The 22,684-nt window shown below is 37.2% G+C and overlaps 1 pseudogene; it reads left to right on the top strand.

The window, feature by feature from the left end:
- The window catches only part of LOC102814546, a 26,896-nt pseudogene extending 6,918 nt beyond the window's left edge, over window positions 1–19,978 (top strand).
- Window positions 19,979–22,684: the final 2,706 nt, after the last annotated feature.

Genomic DNA, 22,684 nt, shown 5'->3' with positions numbered 1-22,684 from the left:
TGAAAGAACTGAGGAAAAAATTCAAGCCAAGCCTCAACTACCAAAACTGAAAGATTCTTTGGATGAAATATTGAATGATGCAGAAAGCATCAAAAGATGATGGAAGGAATACAGAGTCACTGTACCAAAAAGAAATGGTTGATGTTCAACCATTTCAAGAGGTAGCATATGATCAAGAGCCAATTGCACTGAAGGAAGAAGTCCAAGCTACACTGAAGGCATTATCAAAGAACAAGGCTCAGGGAATTGAGGAATACAGAATGAGGCAGCACTAGAGACACCCACTCAGCTATGTCAAGAAATTTGGAAGAGCTACCTAGCCAACTGAATGGAAGAGATTCATATTTGCCCATTCCAAAGAGAGGTGAGCCAAAGGAATTTGGAAATCATTGAACAATATCACCAATATAACATGCAAGTAAAATTTTGCTAAAGATAATTTAAAAACTTCTGCAACAGTACATTGAAAGAGAACTTCCAGAGGTTCAAACCAGATTCAGACAAGGACACAGAACAAGGGACATCATTGCTAATGTCAGATCTTGGCTTAAATCAGAAAATACCACAAAAATGTTTACCTGTGCTTTATTGACTATGCAAAGGTTTTCAACTGTGTGGATCATGACAAGCTATTTACTGAGCAAATAATCCAAGAAGCTGAATTCTATGAAGAAGAATGTGACATCAGGATTGGAGGAACTTTCACTGACAGCCTGTGATATGCAGATGATACAACCTTGCTTGCTGAAAAAGGAAGAGGACTTAAAGTATTTACTGATGTTGATCAAAGACCACATCCTTTGTGTTGAACCTAAATATAAAGAAAACAAAAAATCCTCACCATTTGATCAGTAAATAACATAAAGATAAATATGTTAAAATTATGAGGTAAAACAATTGAACAGAAAATTTCAAGAGACATTTTAGGAAGACAAAGTCAAATATTATAATGAATTGTGCAAAGATCTGGAGTTACAGAATGAAAAGACAAGAACACACTCAGCAGCTTTCAATCTGAAAGACCTGAGAACAAATGTTTGCAATACCAAAGGATTTTTTGGGTAAAATAATGAATGATGCAGAAGTCATCATAAGGGCATGGAAGGAATACACAGATTCATTGTACCAAAGAGAATTGGTATATGTTCAACCATTTCAAGAGGTAGTATATGATCAAGAATGAATGGTATTGACGGAAGCAGTCCAAGGAGCACTGAAGGCTCTGTGACAAAGAATAAGACTCTGGAAATTGATAGAACACACATTGAAATCTTTCAACAAACTGTTGTAGCACAAGAGGCACTCACTCATCTATGGCAAGAAATCTGGAACCCAGCTACCTAGCCTACTGACTGGAAGAGATCCATATTTGTGCCCATTCCAAAATGAGGTGACCCAATGGAATACAGAAATCATAGAACAATATCATTAATATCACACACAAGTAAAATTTGTTAATGGTAGTTCAAAAATGGCTGCAGCAGTCTATTAACAGGGAACTGCCAGATGTTCAAATCAGATATAGATGAGGACATGGAATGAGGGATCCCATTGCTTGCTGAAAAATTTAGGCTAGAAGCAGAGAATATCACAAATATGCTTACCTATGCTTTATTGACTATGCAAAATCTTTTGATTATGTGGATCATGACACCTTATGAACAACCTTGAAAAGAATGGAAATTCCAGAACACTTACTTGTACTCATGAGGAACCTGTACATAAACCAAGAATCAGTTGTTCAAACAGAACAAGGTGATAATGAATGGTTTTAAATCAAGGAATTTGTGTGTCAGGATTACAATCTTTCATCATAATTATTCAATATGAAGGAGCTCTGGTAGCGTAGTGGTTACGAATTGGGCTGCAAACTGCAAGCTCAGCAGTTTGAAGCTACCAACTACTCTACAGGAAAAAGATGAGGCTTTCTGCTCCCATAAAGATTTATAGTCTCAGAAACCCTGTTCAGGGTTGCTATGGGTCTGGACCAACTCGACGGCACTTAACAATAACAAAATGATATAAATCATCTGAGAAGTCGGATTATATGAAGAAGAACATAGCATCAGATTGGAGGTGGACTCATAGCAACCTGCAATATGCAAATGATACAACCTTGCTTGCTGAAATTGAAGAGGACTTGGAATACTTATTGATGAAAATCAAGGACTACAGTCTCCAATATGGATTGCAACTCCAGTAAAGAAAACAAAAATCCTCACAACTGGTCCAGTAAAAAAAAAAAAAAAAAATCAGGATAACTCAAGAAAAGACTGAAGTTTTGAAAGATTTCTTTTTGCTTGGATCCACTTATCAACACTCACAGAAGCAGGAGTCATTAAATCAAATGATGTATTGCAATGGGCACATCTGCTGCATAAGACCTCCTCAAAGTGTTCTAAAACAAATATGTCAGTTTGAGGACCTGACCTAAGCCATGGTGTTTTCAGTAGCCTCATATGCATGTGAAAGTTGGACAATAAATAAGAAGACCATAAAAGAATTGTGCATTAGATTTATGGTGTTGGAGAAAAATATTAAAAGTATCATGTGCTGCCAGAACAAACAAAACTATTTTGGAAGTACAGAAGCCAAGATGGCAAGATTCCATCTCTCATACTTTGGATATATTATCAGGAGGGACCGGTTCCTAGAGAAGTACATAATACTTGGTAAAGAAGAGGGTCATCCCAAAAGAGGAAGATACCCAATGTAATGGATTGGTTCAGTGGCGGCAGCAGTGGACTCCAGCGTAACAATCACTGTGAGGATGACACAGGACTGAGTAATATTTCCTTCTGTGCATAGAGTAACTATAAGTAGGAGTTGACTTGATGGTTCTTAACAGAAACAATTCTTGTTGTTATTAAGTGCCATGAAGTAGCTTCCAATGCATAGCCATCCTGTATAGGGTTTCAGAGAAGTGGCTGGTGAAATTGAAACACTGTCTTTGCAGTTTGTAGTCCAATGCTTACCCTACAACATCATACCAGGACTGCTACTGCATATAACAACAACAACAAAAAAATTAATATATATTTTTACTAAATAATACTTAGCTTTCCTAGGTTTACCAAGTTACCTCTTAATTTGGAACTGTCTTAAATTATTTCTTAACATTATTCTAGGTAATTTATAAATAAATATCTAAAATGTATAGAAGTTCATTTAATTTCAGATCTAAAAGTTTTGGTTTTTTTTCATTAATGTAATACATTTCTGTGCAAGTAACTGGTGTGGAATGAGGCAGAAAAAAAATTAAAGACTTTTGACTGTTTTATTACCATAAGTAAAAAAATATATATATTTGATTTGACATTTACAAATTACTATGACTGAGGTTTATATCCTAGAATGAATAGAAAACAATACATTTGGAAGTTTAGAAAGCCCAGAAATATATGCTGAATCCCAGAAGTCCTTTGTTGTTGTTGTTAAGTGCCGTCGAGTCGGTTCCGATCCATAGCGACCCTGTACAGGGTTTCCGAGGGTGTAAATCCTTACGGGAGTAGGAAGCCTCATCTTTCTCCGGCGGAGCGGCTGGTAGTCTCGAACCGCTGACCTTAAGGTTCGCAGCCCGATTCGTAACCACTACGCTACCACAGAAGTCCTTTACACACTAATATTTCTGTTTCCTTTTACTTCTGTCCCCCAAAGTAACTTCTACATTTTTTTTTTGGATGTAAAGAAATGAGGCACAAAGTGAGTTTTTGCTAGGTACTCCTTGCTTGTTCAATGAGTTTTTGTTAGTACTTCCTAGCCCAACAGTCTTGCCTAAAGCAATGAAAGCATTCACAATGACTTGAAGACCTTTTGTTTTGCAGGAACACATCCTTCTCTCACTGTAATGTCAATAAGCATCTTTTAAAAGCTAAAGCTCAGGTTGGCTTGTTTGATCAGATATCCCTTTGTAGCAGCTTCATCCTGGTTGTGGACATGGACTCAACTGATGGCCTGTTTCTGCCCTTCACTCTCTGTGACCTGCCTATGCTCTAAGTAGAACATTCAATTACTATTATCCTTACTGTTTTCTAACCTTTGCTCATTGTGAGCCCTTCAATATAAATAAAAAATCCAGCGTTCCAAAGAGGAAATAATGAGTCTGAAATGTATCCATCAAGCATAATGTAGTTGCCTGTGCAGCTATAGATACAGAAAAAGAACAATTGCCTGCTGTGCCCTCTTGTTTGAGAAAAGAATTGCTGACATCTTTTAGTCTTCTCCCTGGGAATTTAGTTCCTTTTTCTCATCTGTAGCATTTTTAAGTTCCACATCATCAGAGGAAGAAAGGGAGAAGAAAAAAATCAAGTGTGAAATGCAATTGTAGCCTGTGTCTTGAAATCTATACTTTGCTATCAAGAAGTTAAGACAGAGATCCCAGGACCTCCTACTAAAGTTCAATTTCAAAGGGTGGTCACATATGCCTGAGACTTTGGCTGTAACTAGTAGGGTCCCACCCATCAGTTTCAGATGTCAAAACTGCAGCACTTTCTCTAACACCAGTAACAGAGGACTAGAAGACAGCTTAGAAAATAAAATTGGTACTTGGGGCTGAATAGATTACAAACATATGTAAGCTTAAAGTTTAAAAACTGGTCAGGAAAATACAATTTCCTGTTTAGCTATTGCTCATATGAAGTGTTATCTACCTGTATTGAGAGGCAAAAGGACATGGGCTGTTATTAAATGCCCTGAAAAAAACACAAAAGTAAGTTCCATACATTTCTCCAAACCTCATGCTTCTTCCAGTTTTACTCATTTCAATGGACTGAAAACAATAGTGACCTAAAAGCCAATTTAACTGCTCCCTCTCCCTTGTTCTTTCCTTGACAAGCTCTATCATAATTAACCCATTCATTCACTTTTTTCATCCCATTCTCTTACTTATGCCATAAATGCATTTTGCCTGAGTTGCTAAAACTGCCCTCAAAATCATTTCTCTAGGTTTTGTTTTGGTCCCTTCCAATATCCACATTTTGGAGTCCTGGTGTGGCACTGTGGGTTAATGCGGCAGATTGCAAAGCCGTTTGAACTGCAAGGTTGGTGGTTCAAGCTCACCAGCTGCTCTTTGGAAACCCTACACAGTGTCCTCATGGGTCGGGATCGACTCAACAGCACTTAACAACAACAGTGTGACACTGTAGGATAAGCACTGGAGTGCAAGATGGGTTTGAACTACAACGTTTGGGGGTTCAAGTCCACCAGTTGTTCCTTGGAAACAATATACAAGTTCATTATGAGTCAGAACTGACTTGACAGCATTATACACTTTGGGTCCTGGTATAGCACTGTTGGATAGACACTGGATTGCTAACCACAAGGTTGGCAGTTCAAATCAATCAACCACTCCCAGAAACCCTAAAAAGGGTCAATATGAGTCAGAACCAACTTGAGGGCTCACAACAAAAATATATACTTTACACTGCAGCTAGAGTGATCCCTTTGAAAGGCAAAAAAAATCCCTATAATTCTTCAGTGCTGCAGTTGTCTTCAAAAGTTTTAGTCCATTGGTTTCCACAGCCCCGACACATCCATTCCTATTTACTTATCTTACCATCCTTAATCCTCACCAGTGCCCCCTTTTCTGTACCAAACTAATCCCAGTGTCCTACATTTTGGCATATGGTCCCCTTTACTATTTTTCCTCCATTTTCTGCTAGATCCTACTCTTTTCTAATCCTGTACTTAGTTGGACTCATCTGCTACTCTACCCTTATTCCTCTTATAACTCACATTTTACACCATTGAAATCATTATTGGTCTGTTTTTAGATTGAGCATGTATGCTTTGAAGGCCTGGTGTGGACCTGTGGGATAAGTACTGGACTGCTAACTGCAAAGTCGGAGACTCAAACCCACCAGCTGCTCCTCAGAAGCCCTAGACAGGGTTCTGTATTCCACAGAACTGATTCCATGCACTTAACAACAACAACAAAATGGAGGCTTTGTGACAGATCTGTGAGGGCAAGGAAGTTCCCTCAGCTGTTCGGTCACTATCATGTACCCATGATTCCATAAAGTTTGCTGAGACAAAGTAAGAACTAACTTTAAAGTCCTGTTGTGGCACTGTAGGAAAAGCACCGGACTGCTAATCATAAAGTCACCAGGTCAAACCCACCAGCAACTCCTCACAAACCCTATGCAGTATTACTATGAGTTGGACCCAATTTGGGGGACACTTAAACCCTGGTTTGGTGCTGTAGGGTAAGCACTGGATGGCTAACCACAAGGTTAGCATTTCAGACCCACCAGCTGCTCCTCAGAAACACTAAACTGGGTCCCTAAGAGTCAGAATTGACTCAATGACACTTAACAACAACACAACAACAACAGCATAGTCACTGAAAGAATTTCCCATAAATGGACAGCTGAGAAGCAGGATTGTCTCTGGTAGTCTAGCTGGAAATTGACTGTTTGACAAGATGATGGGTTGTGAGAGAGCTTCTCTCTGTGTCCCTCACTGACAAGGGGCCGTGGGAACTGCTTACCCACAGAGAAGATCAGCTAATTGACAGGAAATTGCCTGCTTCCTGGCTTTTCTCTCACAGCTTAGAAATGGGAAGGGGTGAGTTCAGAGCAGGAAACTTAATTTCAGACTGATATAAGCAAAAAGAACTCTGGGGAAAATGCGTATATAGGTAATTCAAAATGTTGACAAAAAGTCCCAAGCTTTCAGGAATCTTAAAAGCATGCACGGTTAGCAGGACTGAAAATACGGAATCTGGTTTGCATTTTAACTCCCATGCTCACTTTAGTTTTAAATCCCTAATCCCATTCCCTCCTTCCCTCCTTTAATTCTTTTCCTCTTTCCTTTTTTCCTTCCTTCCTCACTCCCTCATACAGGTATTGTGAGTCTATACCAAGCTAGTACGGTTCTAGATTCTGAAGCTACAATGGTGCCGAAGTAGATACACAATCATTGGACTCATAGACTTATGGAGCAAACATTTTAGTGAGTGGGGTGACTAATAAAGACATAAATTAATATATAATACAATGTAAGGTTGTGATAAATTTCATGAAGAAACATAAAGCTAGGCAAGAACTACAAAGTGATTAAATATGGTTGTTCAGAGGGTGGTGGGGATAGCCTATTTTAGATCCAGATGTCAAAACACACTCTCTGAGAAGGCAGCATTACAGAAGATAACTAGAGTGGTGAACAGATTTCGAGGATAAACATTATAGGTTGAGGCAAGAAGGAATGCAAAGGTCACCACTGAACAAGCTTGAAGTTGGAAGAGCCACAAAGGATAATAGGACTGGACTAGAGGGAACAAGGAGAAACAGAGGAGGGCAAGTGAGGCTGGAGAGCTAGGCAGAGACTAGACCATGGAGGGACTATAAGGAAGGGATGAACTTAAGAGTTTGACTTTGAGGATTCTGGGAAGTCATTAGAAGCTTCCAAGGAGAAAGCGTCATAATATAATTCACATGTTAAGGGGTTTCCCAGGCTGCTGTGCTAAGAAATGAAAGCAAGGACCCCAGAGCGGAAGCAGGGAACAATCCACATATGAATATTGAAGTAGGCTGGAAACTGTGGCATAGAAATGGTTCAAATACAACAGCCGTTCATTGGGAACCCATACAGGATCACTATGAGTTGGAAGTGACTCGATGGCATTTAACAGCAAATATGAAGATGTGTATTCCTTGCTGAAGAAATGGGTATGGAGTAAAAATAGTAGTGAAGGGAGTTTTGAACTTTTTGACCCAAGTGAAGAAAAGTGAAGACTATCTCTGAGTGGTACAAACGATTATCACACTTGACTACTAAGTGAAATGCTGTAGGTTTGAGTTCACGGAGAGATGCCTTGAAAGAAAGGCTCTGATATACGTGGAATCTCCATGTGTGGAAATCAATTTTATGTCAATAAGTTTTAACTAGGTGAATACCGGTACTGCTGATGGGATAGAAAAACCTGTGTGGAGGAACAACTTTGGTGAGATTGAGAGTGTGTTAGAGCTCAGTTTTGAGCATGCTAAATTTGAAGACTCAAGTGGTTATGTAACTTGGGCAAATTCATATTTTACCTTGGAATCTCAAGAGAGATTTCAAAGCTGGAGAGTAAAATCAGAGAGACATGTCAGTAGAACTAGAGCACAAACCAGGTGGGATCACCTCCAGAGCATGAAGATGAGAAGATAACACATTATTTATGAATCAAATTTACTCTTACCTGAAAGGGTCTATGAGGGAAAGTTAAAAAAAAAAAAAGCCTTGCTAGAAAAATGATATAAACTTTTATTAAACAAAAATATCAAAATGTGAAGCTATTGTTTCTCAACATAGTTTTCATCCACATCTATAGACTTCTAACCCTTCTCTGAGGAATTCTGTGTTCTTTGATTTACACTGTGTCTATATAGCAATCCCCTTAAGGGACTCAAATCATGTTCCTTTTAAATTTTCTTTGATTTTAGGGAACAAAAAGAAATCTAAAGGGACATGATCAGATGTATGATGATGGGGTAACTTTTTTTCCAACAAAATTCTCATAGGACAGCCATTAGTACTCTTGAAGAATGAGCAGGCACAGTGTGGTGATGGGGGGGAGTGGGAATTCCTCAGCACAACTTTTCTAGCCTTTTCTTCACCAAAGCAGTTTTCCATTTTCTTAAAAATTCTTCAATGAGCTCTCCTATCCACCCTGTATCCTTGGATATAATCTATCAAGATTACACTTTTAGAATTCCAAAAACAGTCACCATATTCTTATGTGTTGACCTCTCTTCCTTAAATTAAATTGGCCCAGCAGATTCCCTGAGTCTGTTTTGACTGTAACTTTATTTTTTGAGGACACCCTGATGAGACTGTGGCTGTTGTTAGGTGCCATTGAGTTGGCTGTGACTCATATTGACCTATACAAAACAGAATGAAATACTATCTGTTACAGCACCATTTATTGTTGTAGTGGTGGTGATGTGCCGTGGAATCGGTTCTGACTCATAGCGACCCTGTACAGTGTTTCCGAGGTTGTCTCATCTTTCTCCTGCAGAACAGCTGGTAGTTTCAAACTACTGACCATGAGGTTAGCAGCCCGATTTGTAACCACTACACTAATAGAGCTCCTTGTTACAGCACCATACTCACAGTTACTCTGTTTGAGCCCATTTTTACTGCCACTGTGTCAATCTATCTCATTGTGGGTATTCTCTTTTAATTAACACTGTACTTTACCAAGCATGATGTCCTTTCCAGTGACTAGTCCTATCTGACAACATGTCCAAAGTATAAACTAAAAAGTCTTGCCATCCTCTCTTCTAAGGAGCATTTTGGCATATTAAAAAAAAACAAAAAACAAAACAGATTTGTTTGTTCGTCTGACAGTCCATGGTACTTTCAGTATTCTTCTCCAACACCATAATTCAAATGTGTTGATTCTTCCTTATTCATTGTCCAGATTTCACACACATATGAGGCAACTGAAAATACCGTGGTTTGGGTCAGGTGCATCTTAGTTTTCAGAATGATATCTTTGCTCTTTATAACTTTAAAGGCATCTTTAGCAGAATATTTACATAAAGCAATACATCTTTTGATTTAGTGACTGGCTTCTATGAGTGTTTATTAGGGTTACAAGTAAAAGGAAATCTTTAACAACTTGAATCTTTTTTCTGTTTATCATGATGTTATTTATTGGTCTAGTTGTCAGGATTTTTGTTTTCTGTATGTTAAAGTGCAATCCATACTGAAGTCTGTAGTCTTTGATATTCATCAGTAAATATGTCAAGTCCTCCTCTGTTCCAACAAATAAGGTGTCATCTGCATACCACAGGTTGTTAATGAGTCTTCTTTCAATCCTGATTCCATAATATTCTCCATATAAACCAACTTTTCTGAGTAATTGTCCAACATACAGATTGAAAATATATAGTGAAAGGATACAACCCTGATGCACACCTTTCTTGATGTTAAAATTTTCAGTGTTCCTTTTTTCTCTCCTATAGACTCCCTCTTGGTTTATGTACAGATTCCTCATGAGCACAATTACGTGTTCTCAAAAACCACACTCTTGGAAATTTTATTCATAGTTTGTTATGATCCATCCAGTTCAATGGCTTTGCATAATCAATAAAACAAAAGTAAACTTCTTTCTGGAATTCTCTGTTTTCAGCCAAAACAAGTGTAGAACTAAAAGAACTTATTGGCATCCATCCACTGATCTCACATACATATTTCAACATGCTTTGTTTGTAATAGACCTGTTCATGTATGGAACCTAGGGGCACTACTTTTGGATGTATTCTAGTATTTACTAATTCAGCTCAACACTTTTTAAAAAATACATTTAGATTCATGGCAACTCACTACTTTCTACAGTAAATTTCTTTTTTTTTATTGAAGGTTAAATGATCCGGCAGGCAAATTAATTAAGTATTTTAGGGCAATAGCACAACAAGGGCACCAAAATTGTTGCAAAAATGTATTTGATGTTCCAAAATTTATGTTCAATATTAACATTGGTGTAATTATTGTTGTTGTTTTAGGTGCCTTCAAGTTGTTGCTGACTCATAGCAACACCTTACACAACCGAGTGAAACACTGCCTGGTCCTGTTGCTGACTCATAGCAACACCTTACACAACCGAGTGAAACACTGCCTGGTCCTGTACCATCATCACAATTGTTATGTTTGAGCCCGTTGTGCTACACCTGTGTCAATTCATCTTATTGGGGGTATTCCTTTCGTTTGTGTACTCTCCTCTTTACTTAGCATGATTTCCTTCTCTGGGGACTGAGCCCTTCTGTCAACATAGATGAAGTGAATTGAAATCTCACCTTCCTCACTCTAAGAAGCGTTCCACGATACTTTCAATTTTCTTCTCCAACACCTTAATTCAATGGCTCCAATTCTACTATTGTCTTCTTTGTTCATTTTTCAATTTTCACATGCATATTGGGTGATTACAATTACCTTGACTTAGGTCATTGTAAGGTCACATTAGTTCATCTTAGCCCTCAGAGTAACATCTTTGTTCCTTAACACTTTAAAGAAGTCTTTCCCAGAAGACTTGCCTAATGTGATACGTCCTTTGATTTCTTGACTGCTGCTTTTATGAGCATTGATTGTGGATCCAAACAAAATGAAGTCTTTGATAACTTCAATATTTTCCCTATTTATGATGATGTTATTTATTGGCCTATTTGTGAGGGTTTTTGTTTTCTTTCACTGAGGTGAAAACCATACTGAAGACTATAGTCACTGGTCTTCATCAGTAAGTATTTCAAGTTCTCTTTTAATTGGGCAAACAACATTGTCTAGTTGTCTAGTCTGCATATTGTAAATTGTTAATGCGCCTTCCTCCAATCCTGATGTTATGTTCTTCATATAATCCAACTTCTCAGATTATTTGCTCAGCATACAAATTGAATAAGTATGGTGGCAGAACACAACCCTGGCGCACACCTTTCCTGGTTTTAAACCATTCAGGATCCCCTTGTTCTGTTTGAAGGAATGCTTTTTGATCTATGTACAAATTCCTCATGACTACAATTAAGAGTTTTAGAATTCCCCTTCTTCACAATGCTATACATAATTTGTTATGATCCATACACTCAAATACATTTGCATAGTCAATAACATACCAGTAAACATCTTTCTGGTATTTGCTTTTAGCCAAGATCTATCTGATGTCAGCAATGATATCCCTTCTTCCAAGTTCTCTTCTGAATTCATATTGTATTTCTGTTAGTTCCCTGTGGGTATACTAGTACAACCATTTAAAAATTATCTTCAGCAAAGTTTTCCTTGCATTTTATTTTAATGACATTGTTTGATTATTTTTTACATTGCAATAGGCACAAATGTGTATCTCTTCCAAATAGTTGGTCAAGGAACTGTCTTCCAAATTTCTTGGCTTAGATAAGTAAACATCTTCACCGCTCCATCGGTTTGTTGAAACACTACCATTTGTATCCTGTCAATTCCTGGGGCCTTGTTTCTCACCAATGCCTTAGGTGATGTTTGCATTTCTTACTCAGTACAATCAGTTCTTGATCATATGGTACTTCTCAAAATGATTGAACTTTAATCAGTTCTTTTTGATATAGTGACTCTGTGCATTTCTACCTTGTTTTGATGCTTCCTGTGTCACAGAATTCTTCACTATTGTCAACTAAGGCTTGGATTTCTCCCTCAGTTCTTTCTTGAGAAATGCTGAGTGAGTTTTTCCCATTTGGTTTTCTAACTGCAAGTCCTTGCACATTTCTTTTTAATACTTTATTTTGTTTTCTTGGTCTGCCTTTGAAATTTTATGTTTGATTCTTTTACTTCCTCATTCTTCCAGTAGTTTTAGCTATCCTACATTTAGAAGCAAGTTTCACAGTCACTTCTGAAATCCATTTTTATCTTTTCTGTATTTTTTAATGAACTTTTGCTTTCTTCCTGTATGATGATCTTGATGTCATCCCACAATCCTTCTGGTCTTTGCTTATTAGTGTATGTTCTTGATATAGTCTTTAAATATTAATAATTAGAAAAAGTTAGAAAATTTTTTGGCTTTCTTAACCTTATTTACACAGTCTTAAAGATTGTGCATATAGGGGAGAGGATCCTTTAGCTTGAGGTAAATACAGGCTACTATAAAACATACATGCTCGATTATCTGTCTATATTTTAAAATATAGCTTTAAATATCTTCTAAGCATTAATACAGCAAAATCAACTATGCACAAATGAGTAATGGCACTCTGCATTAACTTGTGATGTTTTTAGTTCTTTAATTAACTTTAATTAGTGGTGGATGAAACTCAAGAGATTTAAGAAATCAAGTAAATTCAGATGAGCATCACAAAGAGAACATTTTCAGGCTCTAGCTATTATTTGGTTCATGGATATTTGGGTTTTTATCTTTGTTTTTCAGTTATTGAGTAGTTGTCAAGTGGAAAGCCAGACAAGGATATTGAGTGCCCAGTAATGCACCTGGCATGCTTCTGAGTGCTGGAGTTATAGTTGTTTATGAAATAGATTAAAAGCTTACTGTTTTTGAAGCAAATAGACAATGAATCAATAAGTAAAATACATATGCTAAGTGGTAATAAATGCTATGGAGGAAAACAGACAAGGTTGGAGCCTAGGAGGTACTGGGCTAGGGATGAGTAGCAATTATCAACAGCATGAACAGAGAAGGCATCACTGAGGGGACATTTGAGCAAAGATATGAAGAACATAAAGGAGAAGCCATATGTATACTGCTACAAAGACCACTACTGGTGGTGGGATCAGTAAGAGCAAATATTTGAGGAAGAAGCATGAGCAGAATGCTAGAGGAGCAGCAAGGATACCAGTGTGACTAGAGTCAAGTAAGGGCTAGGAAGAACTGCAGGAAACGATACCAGAGAAATAGTGGGGCCAGATATTTAGAGTATTGTAATTCTTTGTGGAGACTTTCACACTGACTTTGAAGGCAAGTCATTGGGGGCTTTTCAGCAGAGGAGTAACATGAAGTGTTGGTGGTTATATATGTGCCGTGGAGTTGGTTCTGACTCATAGTGTAAGGTTACACATATTTAAAAAGAATCATTCTGGCTGTTGAATTAAAAACCTACTTTGGGGGACAAGAGTATATTCAAGGAGAACTCTAGGATGCTTTTGCAATAATGTAGGCAAAATAATCACGAGAGATGATGCGGGAACAACGTATTAATAATGGTGGAGGCGGTAAGACCTGAATACACAGATTTCAAAATTATAACTGGAAAGACTCCCTGAAGGATTACATGTAGAACGTGAGAGAAAGAAGTCAAGGGTGACATAGAGGTTTTGGACCTGTAGAATTGGAAGACTGGAATCACCATTTGCTGAGATACTGGAGATTGCAGGAAGGACATATTTGGGAAGTTGTTTTTGAGCATTTAAATTTGACATGCTAAGCAATGGTTAAAGTGGAGTTAGCAAGAAGACAATTAGATACATAAGTTTTGAGTTTAGGGGTAACGTGTGGGAACACCTATTTGGAATTAATTTGCATCCCCTGGCATATAAGTGAATTAATATATCTTTAGTGAGTGAGAAGTTGTCCAACGACTGAAGTCAGGAAGGCTCTATTCTTGTACAGAGGTGGAAAGATGAAGAGGAACCAGTAAGGAGATGGACAGTGATATGAGTCAAGTCAGCTGCCCCTGGTATTCTGTAAACCCAATGAAGAAAGTGTTTGAAGGAGTTATCAGTTGTGACCAATAATGCTAACTGGCCTAGTGAAATGAGAATTAAGAATGGAACATTGCATATAGCAGCATGAAAACCATTGGTGATCTTAACCACACAGTTCATGAGAAGTCCTATGGTAAAGGCTTGAGCTGTTGCTGTTTAGTGCCATCAACTTGGCTCTGACTCAGCGACCCTGTCTAAGGTTTCTGAGTACTGGCAGGTGGGTATGAACTGCCACCTTGTGGTTCAAATCGCTGTTGAGGTCTAGTGCTTATCCTACAGCGCCACACCAGGACTCCAAAGGCTTGAGTAGAGTAGGTGTAAGTGTGACAGAAAGGGGAGGAGACAAGAGTCAGTGAATATAGGAAATTCCTTTTAAGACTTTTATTTAAAAATATGAAGTGTGGAAAGGGATTGGGCTGGAAAAGATGGGAAATCACTTACATTTTTGTTTGTTACATTTAGATTTTAAAAACATGTATGCTAATGGTTATAAACCAATCATCAAGGAGAGGGGGAAATATTGGTGTTATAGCAGAGAAAAGAGAGGAGGGAAAATTACTGTAATCATGTACTGGAGTAGAAGGCCAGAGGTTTAGTGTTCAAGCATCAAGTCTTCCTTAGCTAGGAGATGCGATGGACACTCCCAGAACCTTCTCTCTTATCTCTCTTCCTTTTCCCCAGGCTCTATTTTCTTTCTTTCTCAGTCTCTATTTTCCTTACTTCTTGCAAAAAATATTTTAAGGTATTTTGCTAGAATTATATATAACTATAATTACATATAACAGAATTGAAATATGTATAGCTTGTAAGCGCAGAATAATCATTGGTAATTAATTCATTTTAATAATAAAGGTAAATATACATGTCTTTTTAACCCACTGGCATTTAGCACTGAAATTGACTGTTTAATATTGGTCAAATAACTTAACAAGAACTCAGTTTCTTCAGCTGTAAAATCAGGATGAAAAAGCAAGTATCTAACATTCTAAAACGTTTTAAAGTCCTATCAATTTGGAGTGTATTCAATTTATAGTGTATTCATTTAAGCACTGTTTTGAACTATATACTAGTTGTGGGTAATTTCTTAGTAAATGTCAGCATGTAATAATTCTAATTCTAGTTATTTTTTGTACCAAGCATGCTATTCACTTTCAAACTTGTCACTGGGGAACTGGTTCTGATCCATAGTGACCTTGTTTAGTGTTTCCGAGAAGTGACTGGTGGGTTTGAAAATACTTTTTTTTTTTTTTTTTTAACGTTTTATTGTGAATTATGTGCTAGTTTACATGGGAGAATATTAGCTTTACATTCATCCTATTGTATATGTTACATTGCCTTGGTTACAATCCCCTCCATGCATCATCAACAAGTGTCCACCTTTGCTCTGAGGCTCCCAGGAAAAAGAGCCTGTGATAAACATCTGAAAATTGGCCAATGAAAACCATATGGAGTACAACAGAATATTGCCTGACTCACTTGCATTGTGTTGGACATGTTATCAGGATGGATCAGTCTCTGGAAGAAGATGTCACATTTAGTGATAGAAAACTAGTAAAGTTGAAAGAGACCGACCATTGGTGAGATGGATTGTGCAATAGCTTCAGTGGTGGACTTCTATTGTTGTTAGGTTCCAAATCACAGTGACGCTGTGCACAACAAAGCAAAGCATTGTCATAATTGTTATGTTTGAGCCCACTATTGCTGACACTGTGTCAATCCAACTTGTTAGGAGTCTTCTTTTTTGCCAACCCTCCATTTTTACAAGTATTATGTCCTCCTCCAGGAACTGGTCTCTCCTAACGACTTCTCCAAAGTACAACAAGTGAAGTCTCACCATTCACGCCTCTAAGGAGAATCATCTTGAATTTCTGGCCGACGTTCTACTATAGATGTTCCAATTTCTTGGGAACAAGCACAAAAACGGATCTCTTCTAATCATTTGGCCAGGTAGCTGTCTTCCAAATTTCTTGACATAGACCAGTGAGTACCTTCAATGCTGCAATAGTTTGTTGATACGTTTCAATTTGCCTATTCTTTTGCAATTCCTGGAGACTTGTTTTTGCCAATGCTATAATTACAGCTTCAACAATATCTTTTAATACCTATGGTTCAGCTGCCCTTTGGAATTTTAAGTTCAGCTCTTTTACTTTTCCATTTCTCACAATTAGTTTGGCTTCTCTATGTTCAAAAGCAAGCTTCAAAATCTCTTCTGACATTCATTTTAGTCATTTCCTTTTCTGGTATCTTTTATGACCTTTTGATTTTTTCACTTATGATATTCTTGATGTCATCCCACAGCTCCTCTGGTCTTCATTCATTAGTGTATAATCAATTCTTGAGATGGTCTCTAGAATCAGGTGGACTTGTTTTAACTTTCTTCACTTTCAGCCTAAATTTCCTATAGACATATTACAAGTATAGTCATAATTTATGTTGCTGAAGAAAGGTATTTGCAATGACTAATTCATTGGCCATACACAATTCTATCATGTGATCTGTATCATTTCTATCAAGGCCATATTTTCCAATTTTCTCTTTCTTTCCACGTTTTGCATTCCAATCACCAGTAATCATCAATTCATCTTAATTACTTGTTTGATCAATTTCAGACTAAAGATGTTGGTAGAAATCTTCCATGCAATTTTCACTAGCTTTAGTGGTTGGTTGGTAAATTTGAATAATAGTGACATTAACTGGCTTTCATTTTAGGCATGTGCATATTATTCTATGACAGATAGCATTGTACTGCAAGACAGATCTTGAAATGTTCTTTTTGATGATGAATGCAAAGTCATTCAGTTTGTCTTTCCAGCATAGTAAACCATATGACTGTCCAATTCAAAATGGCCAAAACTAGTGCATTTCAACTCACCATTACCTAGGATGTAGATCTTTATGTGTTCCATTTCATTTTTGGCAATTTCTAATTTTCCTAGGTTCATGTTTTGTATAGTCCATTCCACATTCTAATTTTTAATGAATATTTTCAGTTTCTTCTTATTTTGAGTTGTGCCCATCAGCAAATGAAAGTCCTGAAAACTTACTCCATCCACTTCATTAAAGTCAACTCTTCCTTGAGAAGGCTGCTCTTCCCAATCATATTTTGAATGCCTACCAATCTGAAGGGTCTTATCTTTTGGCACTATACCAGACAATGTTCTTCTGCTATTTAAAGGTTTTCAGTGTGTCGGGAGCCAGCCCTGACACTCTTATTCGGGGGTCCTTAGAGAGAGGTATGTATGACATTGGCAAAGAAATGACAAAATCAACGAGTCTCGATGAATGGTGAGACTTCTCCTCTCACGTTTATTTCAGATTCTCACACAGCTTTTATACTACTCTATACCATCAATCTATTAATCATTCTTTTAAAGTAGTGGTCTAAATCATACATATTAATACATATTAATCATTTCAATATAGAACATCAAGAATACCAAAATCTTCCTTGTTCCCCTTTACGTAGTTAGACAATATCTGATTTCTGTAAGCAAACCTCATTGTTCTTAAAATGTCATGTTAACCTTAAAACATATTCTAAATCCTAACTCCTATTTCTACCTTCACCGATTATTTTCTATAGATTCATTAATCACAACATGTACCTAGACATTATTTGCTATGGTAACTGACAACACAGTTGTTTCTCATGATTGATTAAACAAGAAAAACAAGAAGCATAAAAAAGTACTTAAAGTTTTGTAGTTAAGAAGAAATGGAACAACTTCCTTAACAACTTCTCTATACAAAACATCTAGTTAAATTTCTGCTTATGATCTAATACTATTCCCTTAGCCCTAAATTGCATTTTTAGCTAATTTTCTAGAGGTCTTGATGTCCCTGACCAAAACTACAAGGAATGTTGAATGTAATCTTAAACTTGAACTGGCAAAAACTTCAGCTGGTTTTTCCTAGTGGTGAAACCTATTGTTACTGTGAAAAGCATTCTTTAGGACTACGCATGATTGAATATGGTGTGAAGGTGCTTAAAAACAAGTTTAAAATCTCTAATATAATTCTTACTAAGATTCTACTGAAAACTTTTATTATAAAAATCAAGAAAATTAAAAATAAGCTGATTAAAACAAAGATACAGAAACTGCAGAATTCCCACATGAGATCCCTCCCAGGGCCTTGCCTTCCAAGGGGAGACCCATTGTGGCCCTGCTTAACAATGAGCCCTTCATGGTTAGGGTCCTCTGCATGGCCTCTGCCATCTGTGGCTAATCATTCAGAAGTAGTATACCTCTCCTTCTTCCTAGTCTGTCTTAGTCTGAAATTGCCACTGAAATCTGTTTACCATGGGCAATCATGTTGGCATTTAAAATATTAGTGGCATAACTGGTATTACACTGTGGGCTAATGCATCAGACTGCAATCATTTGAACTGCAAGGTCGGTGGTTCAAGCTCATTAGCTGCTCCTTGGAAACCCTATACAGGGTTGTTTTGGGTTGGTATCGACTCAACAGCAGCACTTAACAACAACAACAACAACAACAACTTCCAACATCAGAGCAACATGTAAGCCACCACAGTATGACAAATGGACAGAAGAGTGGTGGTGTAGACTTTAACATGTGGTGAAAGAATGATGACATACTGGACAGTTTTTATAAGGTCCACATGCATAGACGTCTAGGTGGTGCCAGCTATTGATTCATCTATTTCATTGAAACATCGAGCCTATTGAGGTTTATTGGCTCTTTCAAGCCCGAAGAGTGAAATAAATCAATTCATTTTCTCCAATAAATGTATAGATTTCAAATAGTTATTGTGACCATGCCCAAACGGGACTAGTAATTGGAATTTGTTCTTGTAAAATATATTCTTTGGCATTTAATTATGTCCAATAATCTCTAATTTAAAACCAACTCAAACCAAACAAAAATACTCTCACAAAATTATGTTTCCGTTAAATTGTAATTTTTCTTCATCTTTGAAGTGAATCTCTTCCTACGTGCTTTTCTTAAGCTGCTTTCATCATCAAAGCAAAAATCAAACCCATTGATGTAACTGTTTTCAACTCATAATGACCCTGTGAAACAGTCTAGAACAGGCCCATCAGGTTCCTTAGGCTGGAATCACTGCTGAAGCAGCCTGTCACTGCTTTTTCCCTCAGGGAGGCTGGTGCATTCAAACCACTACCTGAACCACTGAGCCACCAGGAATATTTTCTTACCTCATAGTTACCTCCAAATTGACAAATCTAGTGAGGACTCTTCAATAATTTTCCTCTTGTCCAAGTCAAACCCACCTCCAGAGAGTCAATTCAGACCCATAATGAGCTTGCATATGCTTTCTAAAGAAGTAAATCTTTATGTAAGCAGAAAGCATCATCTTTCTCCCCCAGAGGAACTGGTGTGTTTGAAGTACCAACCTTACTGTTAGCAGTACACTGCCTTATCCTACAACACTACTAGTCTCCCTTGTATCTTTGAATTTAATTCTACTGGTTACAAACACATGTAGCCAAACTCTTTCCACCATGTTGTCATAACATTACACTCTCTTGGTGATGTTGTTGTTAAATGCCGTGGAGTTGACTCTGAATCACAGTCACTCTGTATAGGATTTCCAAGGAGCCACTGGTGAATTTGATCTTGCATTTCAAACTGACCTTATGGTCTAGTGCATTATTCCACAGTGCCACACAGGACTCCTTCTTGGTGATACCTCTTTTGGTTATACTCCTGTGATATTCCTTTTCTATTTTTCAGGATCCCACAAGTCTGCTTTACTTTAAATGGTGATATTGCTCAGAATTTGGGCTGGCCTGTCAGAGAGCCCTTTGGAGTACTGCCTGTAAGTCAAGCAGTGACATGAGAATTACTAGAAGTTTGGTCTATTGGAATTTTAGCATCTTTAGTATTGGGGTTATAACAAGAAAAATAAGATAATAATCAGAAGAGAAAATTCAAAATGAAGCTCATGGTATGGTCACAGGTGGAATTAAAGGCACTAACACGTTGTGAAATTAACAGTCAGGGTCTCTTTGACAATTAGTGAGATGACAAATGGGGTCTGCACTACCTTTAATCTTAGAATTCATGCTATAATGACAGACTATTAAGTATTGGTCACTGTGTGTCTTTCTTTTTTCAACTGTGATGATGGGTTTTCCTAATATGAATCATTCAATTCTAGAAACCACCACTCTTCTATCAGTTTGCTATGTTGTTGTTGTTGTTTTCAAGTGCCATAGAGTTGGTTCCGAATTATAGCGACCCTGTATAGAGTTCAAGGAGTGGCTGGTGAACTTGAACTGCTGACTTTGTGATTCAAACCAACTTTGCAGTCTAGCACATTAACCCATAGCACCACACCAAGAAAAAAAAAAAGTTAAATTAAAAGACTGGAAAGAAAGAAAAGACAAAAATGGAAGTCAGAAGACTTCAAAAACATTCTCTTGAATATAGAAAAGCTAAAGCGACTGGAAAAAATAATAAAGAATAGAACTAAATAAAAAATTTCAAAAGGCAGCTTGAGAAGTATTATAATAAAATATGTAGAGCTCTGGGGTTAGAAATCAAATTGGAAGAACAAGCTCAGCATTTCTCAAACTGAAAGAGTTGAAGGAAAAGATCAAGCATCAACTTGCAATACTGAAGGATTCTATGGGCAAAACATTAAATGATGCAGGAAGCATCTAAAGAAAATGGCAAGAAATACACAGAGTCACTGTACCAAAAAGAATTGGTCTATACTCAACCATTTCAAGAGGAAGCATATAACCAAAACCCAAAGGACTGATGGGAGAAATTCAAGCTGTAATTAAAGCACTGGTGAAAAACAAGGCTCCAGGATTGACAAAATATCAATTGAAATATTTCAACAAAATGATGCAGCACTGGAGGCAATCACTCGTCTAGGCCAAAAAAATTGGAAGACAGCCAATTGGAAAAGATGCATATTTATTCTAATTTCAATAGAATGCAAAAATCATTGAACAATATCATTAATATCACATGAAAGTAAAATTTTGTTGAAAATAATTCAAAAAAACAGTTGTAGCAGTACATAGACTGGGAACTTCCAGAAACTCAAGTGAGATTCAGAAGAGGCTGTGAAATGAGGGATGTAATTGCGAATATTAGTTGGTTCTTGGCTGAAAGCAGAAAGTGTCAGAAAGATGTCAATACATTTTACTGACTATGGAAAGACATTGGACTGTGGGGATCATAGCAAACCATGGGATAACATTGGGAAGAATGTGCATTTCTGAACACTCAATTGTATTCATGAGTAACCTATACATAGACCAAGAGACAAGGGAATATTTAATATTTTAATCTCAGTAAAAATAAGTACCAGGACTGTATCTTTCCACCCTATTATTCAATCTCTATGTTGCGTACATAATCCTGAAGTTAGATTGTACAAAGAATAACATAGCTCAGGATTGGCAGAAGACTCATTAGCTACCTGTGGTATACAGATGACACAACCTTGCTTGCAGGAAGTGAAGATTAAAAATACTTACTATTGAAGATCAAAGACTATAGTCTTCAATATGAATTGCACCTCAGTGTAAAGAAAACAAAAATCCTCAGAACTAGACCAATAAATAACATCATAATAAACAGAGAAAAGATTGAAGTTGTCAAAGACTTCATTTTTCTTGGATCCACTATCAACATGTGGACATAGTAGTCAAAAAATCAAAAGACATATTGCATTAGGTAAATCTGCTGCAAGACTTCTTTAAAGTGTCAAGAGCAAGGATACTGGTTTGAAGACTAAGGTGTGTCTGATCCAATCCATGGTATTTTCAGTCACCTCACATGCATGCGAAAGTTGATCAATGAATAAGGAAGACCATAGCACTGATCTATTTGAATTATGGTGTTGACAAGCAGTATTGAAAGTATCATAGACTATCAGAAAAACAAACAACTCTGTCTTGGAACAAGTGTTGCCAGGAAGTTTCGTAGAAGTGAAGATGGTGAAACTTAATGTCTGGTTTTTTTAGGCATGTTGTCAGGTGGGACCACATTGAGAAGGACATCGTGATGGGTAAAGTGAAGGGTCAGCAGCCATGAGGAAGACTCCCAAAGAGATGGATTGACACAATGGCAGCAATACTCAGCTCAAACATACAGCAATTGTGAAGATGATGTAGGACTGGGCAGTGTTTTGTTCTGTTGTGCACAGGGTCACTATGAGTCAGAACTGAATTGATGGCACTTAACAACAACAATACTATAAATATATAAAATTCAGAGGGGAAATGTTTAAGAAAAGTAAAAGCAGTACAGTATTACTTTATGCTAAAGGATCTGTAATAGCATTTTATATTGCTTTAATGTTTGAGCATTGTTGGTGAATGGAATGTGAAAGTTGGAAACAAAGAAGAAGGGTTGGTAGTTGAACGATATGCTTTACTGATAGAAATGACACCTAAAATCTCATGATAGACTATTACAAGACCAGTGGCATTCATGCCTTTTTATAATAGCTTAAATAGTAACTATATATATGCCAAGAAATTTGGAAGACAACTGTCTGGCCGACTGACTGGAAGAGATCAAC

This window comes from Chrysochloris asiatica, unplaced genomic scaffold (genome assembly GCF_000296735.1).
Source record: "Chrysochloris asiatica unplaced genomic scaffold, ChrAsi1.0 scaffold00032, whole genome shotgun sequence".
Lineage (NCBI taxonomy): Eukaryota > Metazoa > Chordata > Mammalia > Afrosoricida > Chrysochloridae > Chrysochloris > Chrysochloris asiatica.
Note: the sequence above shows the minus strand (reverse complement) of the source record. Positions and strands in the feature narration are given on the sequence as shown.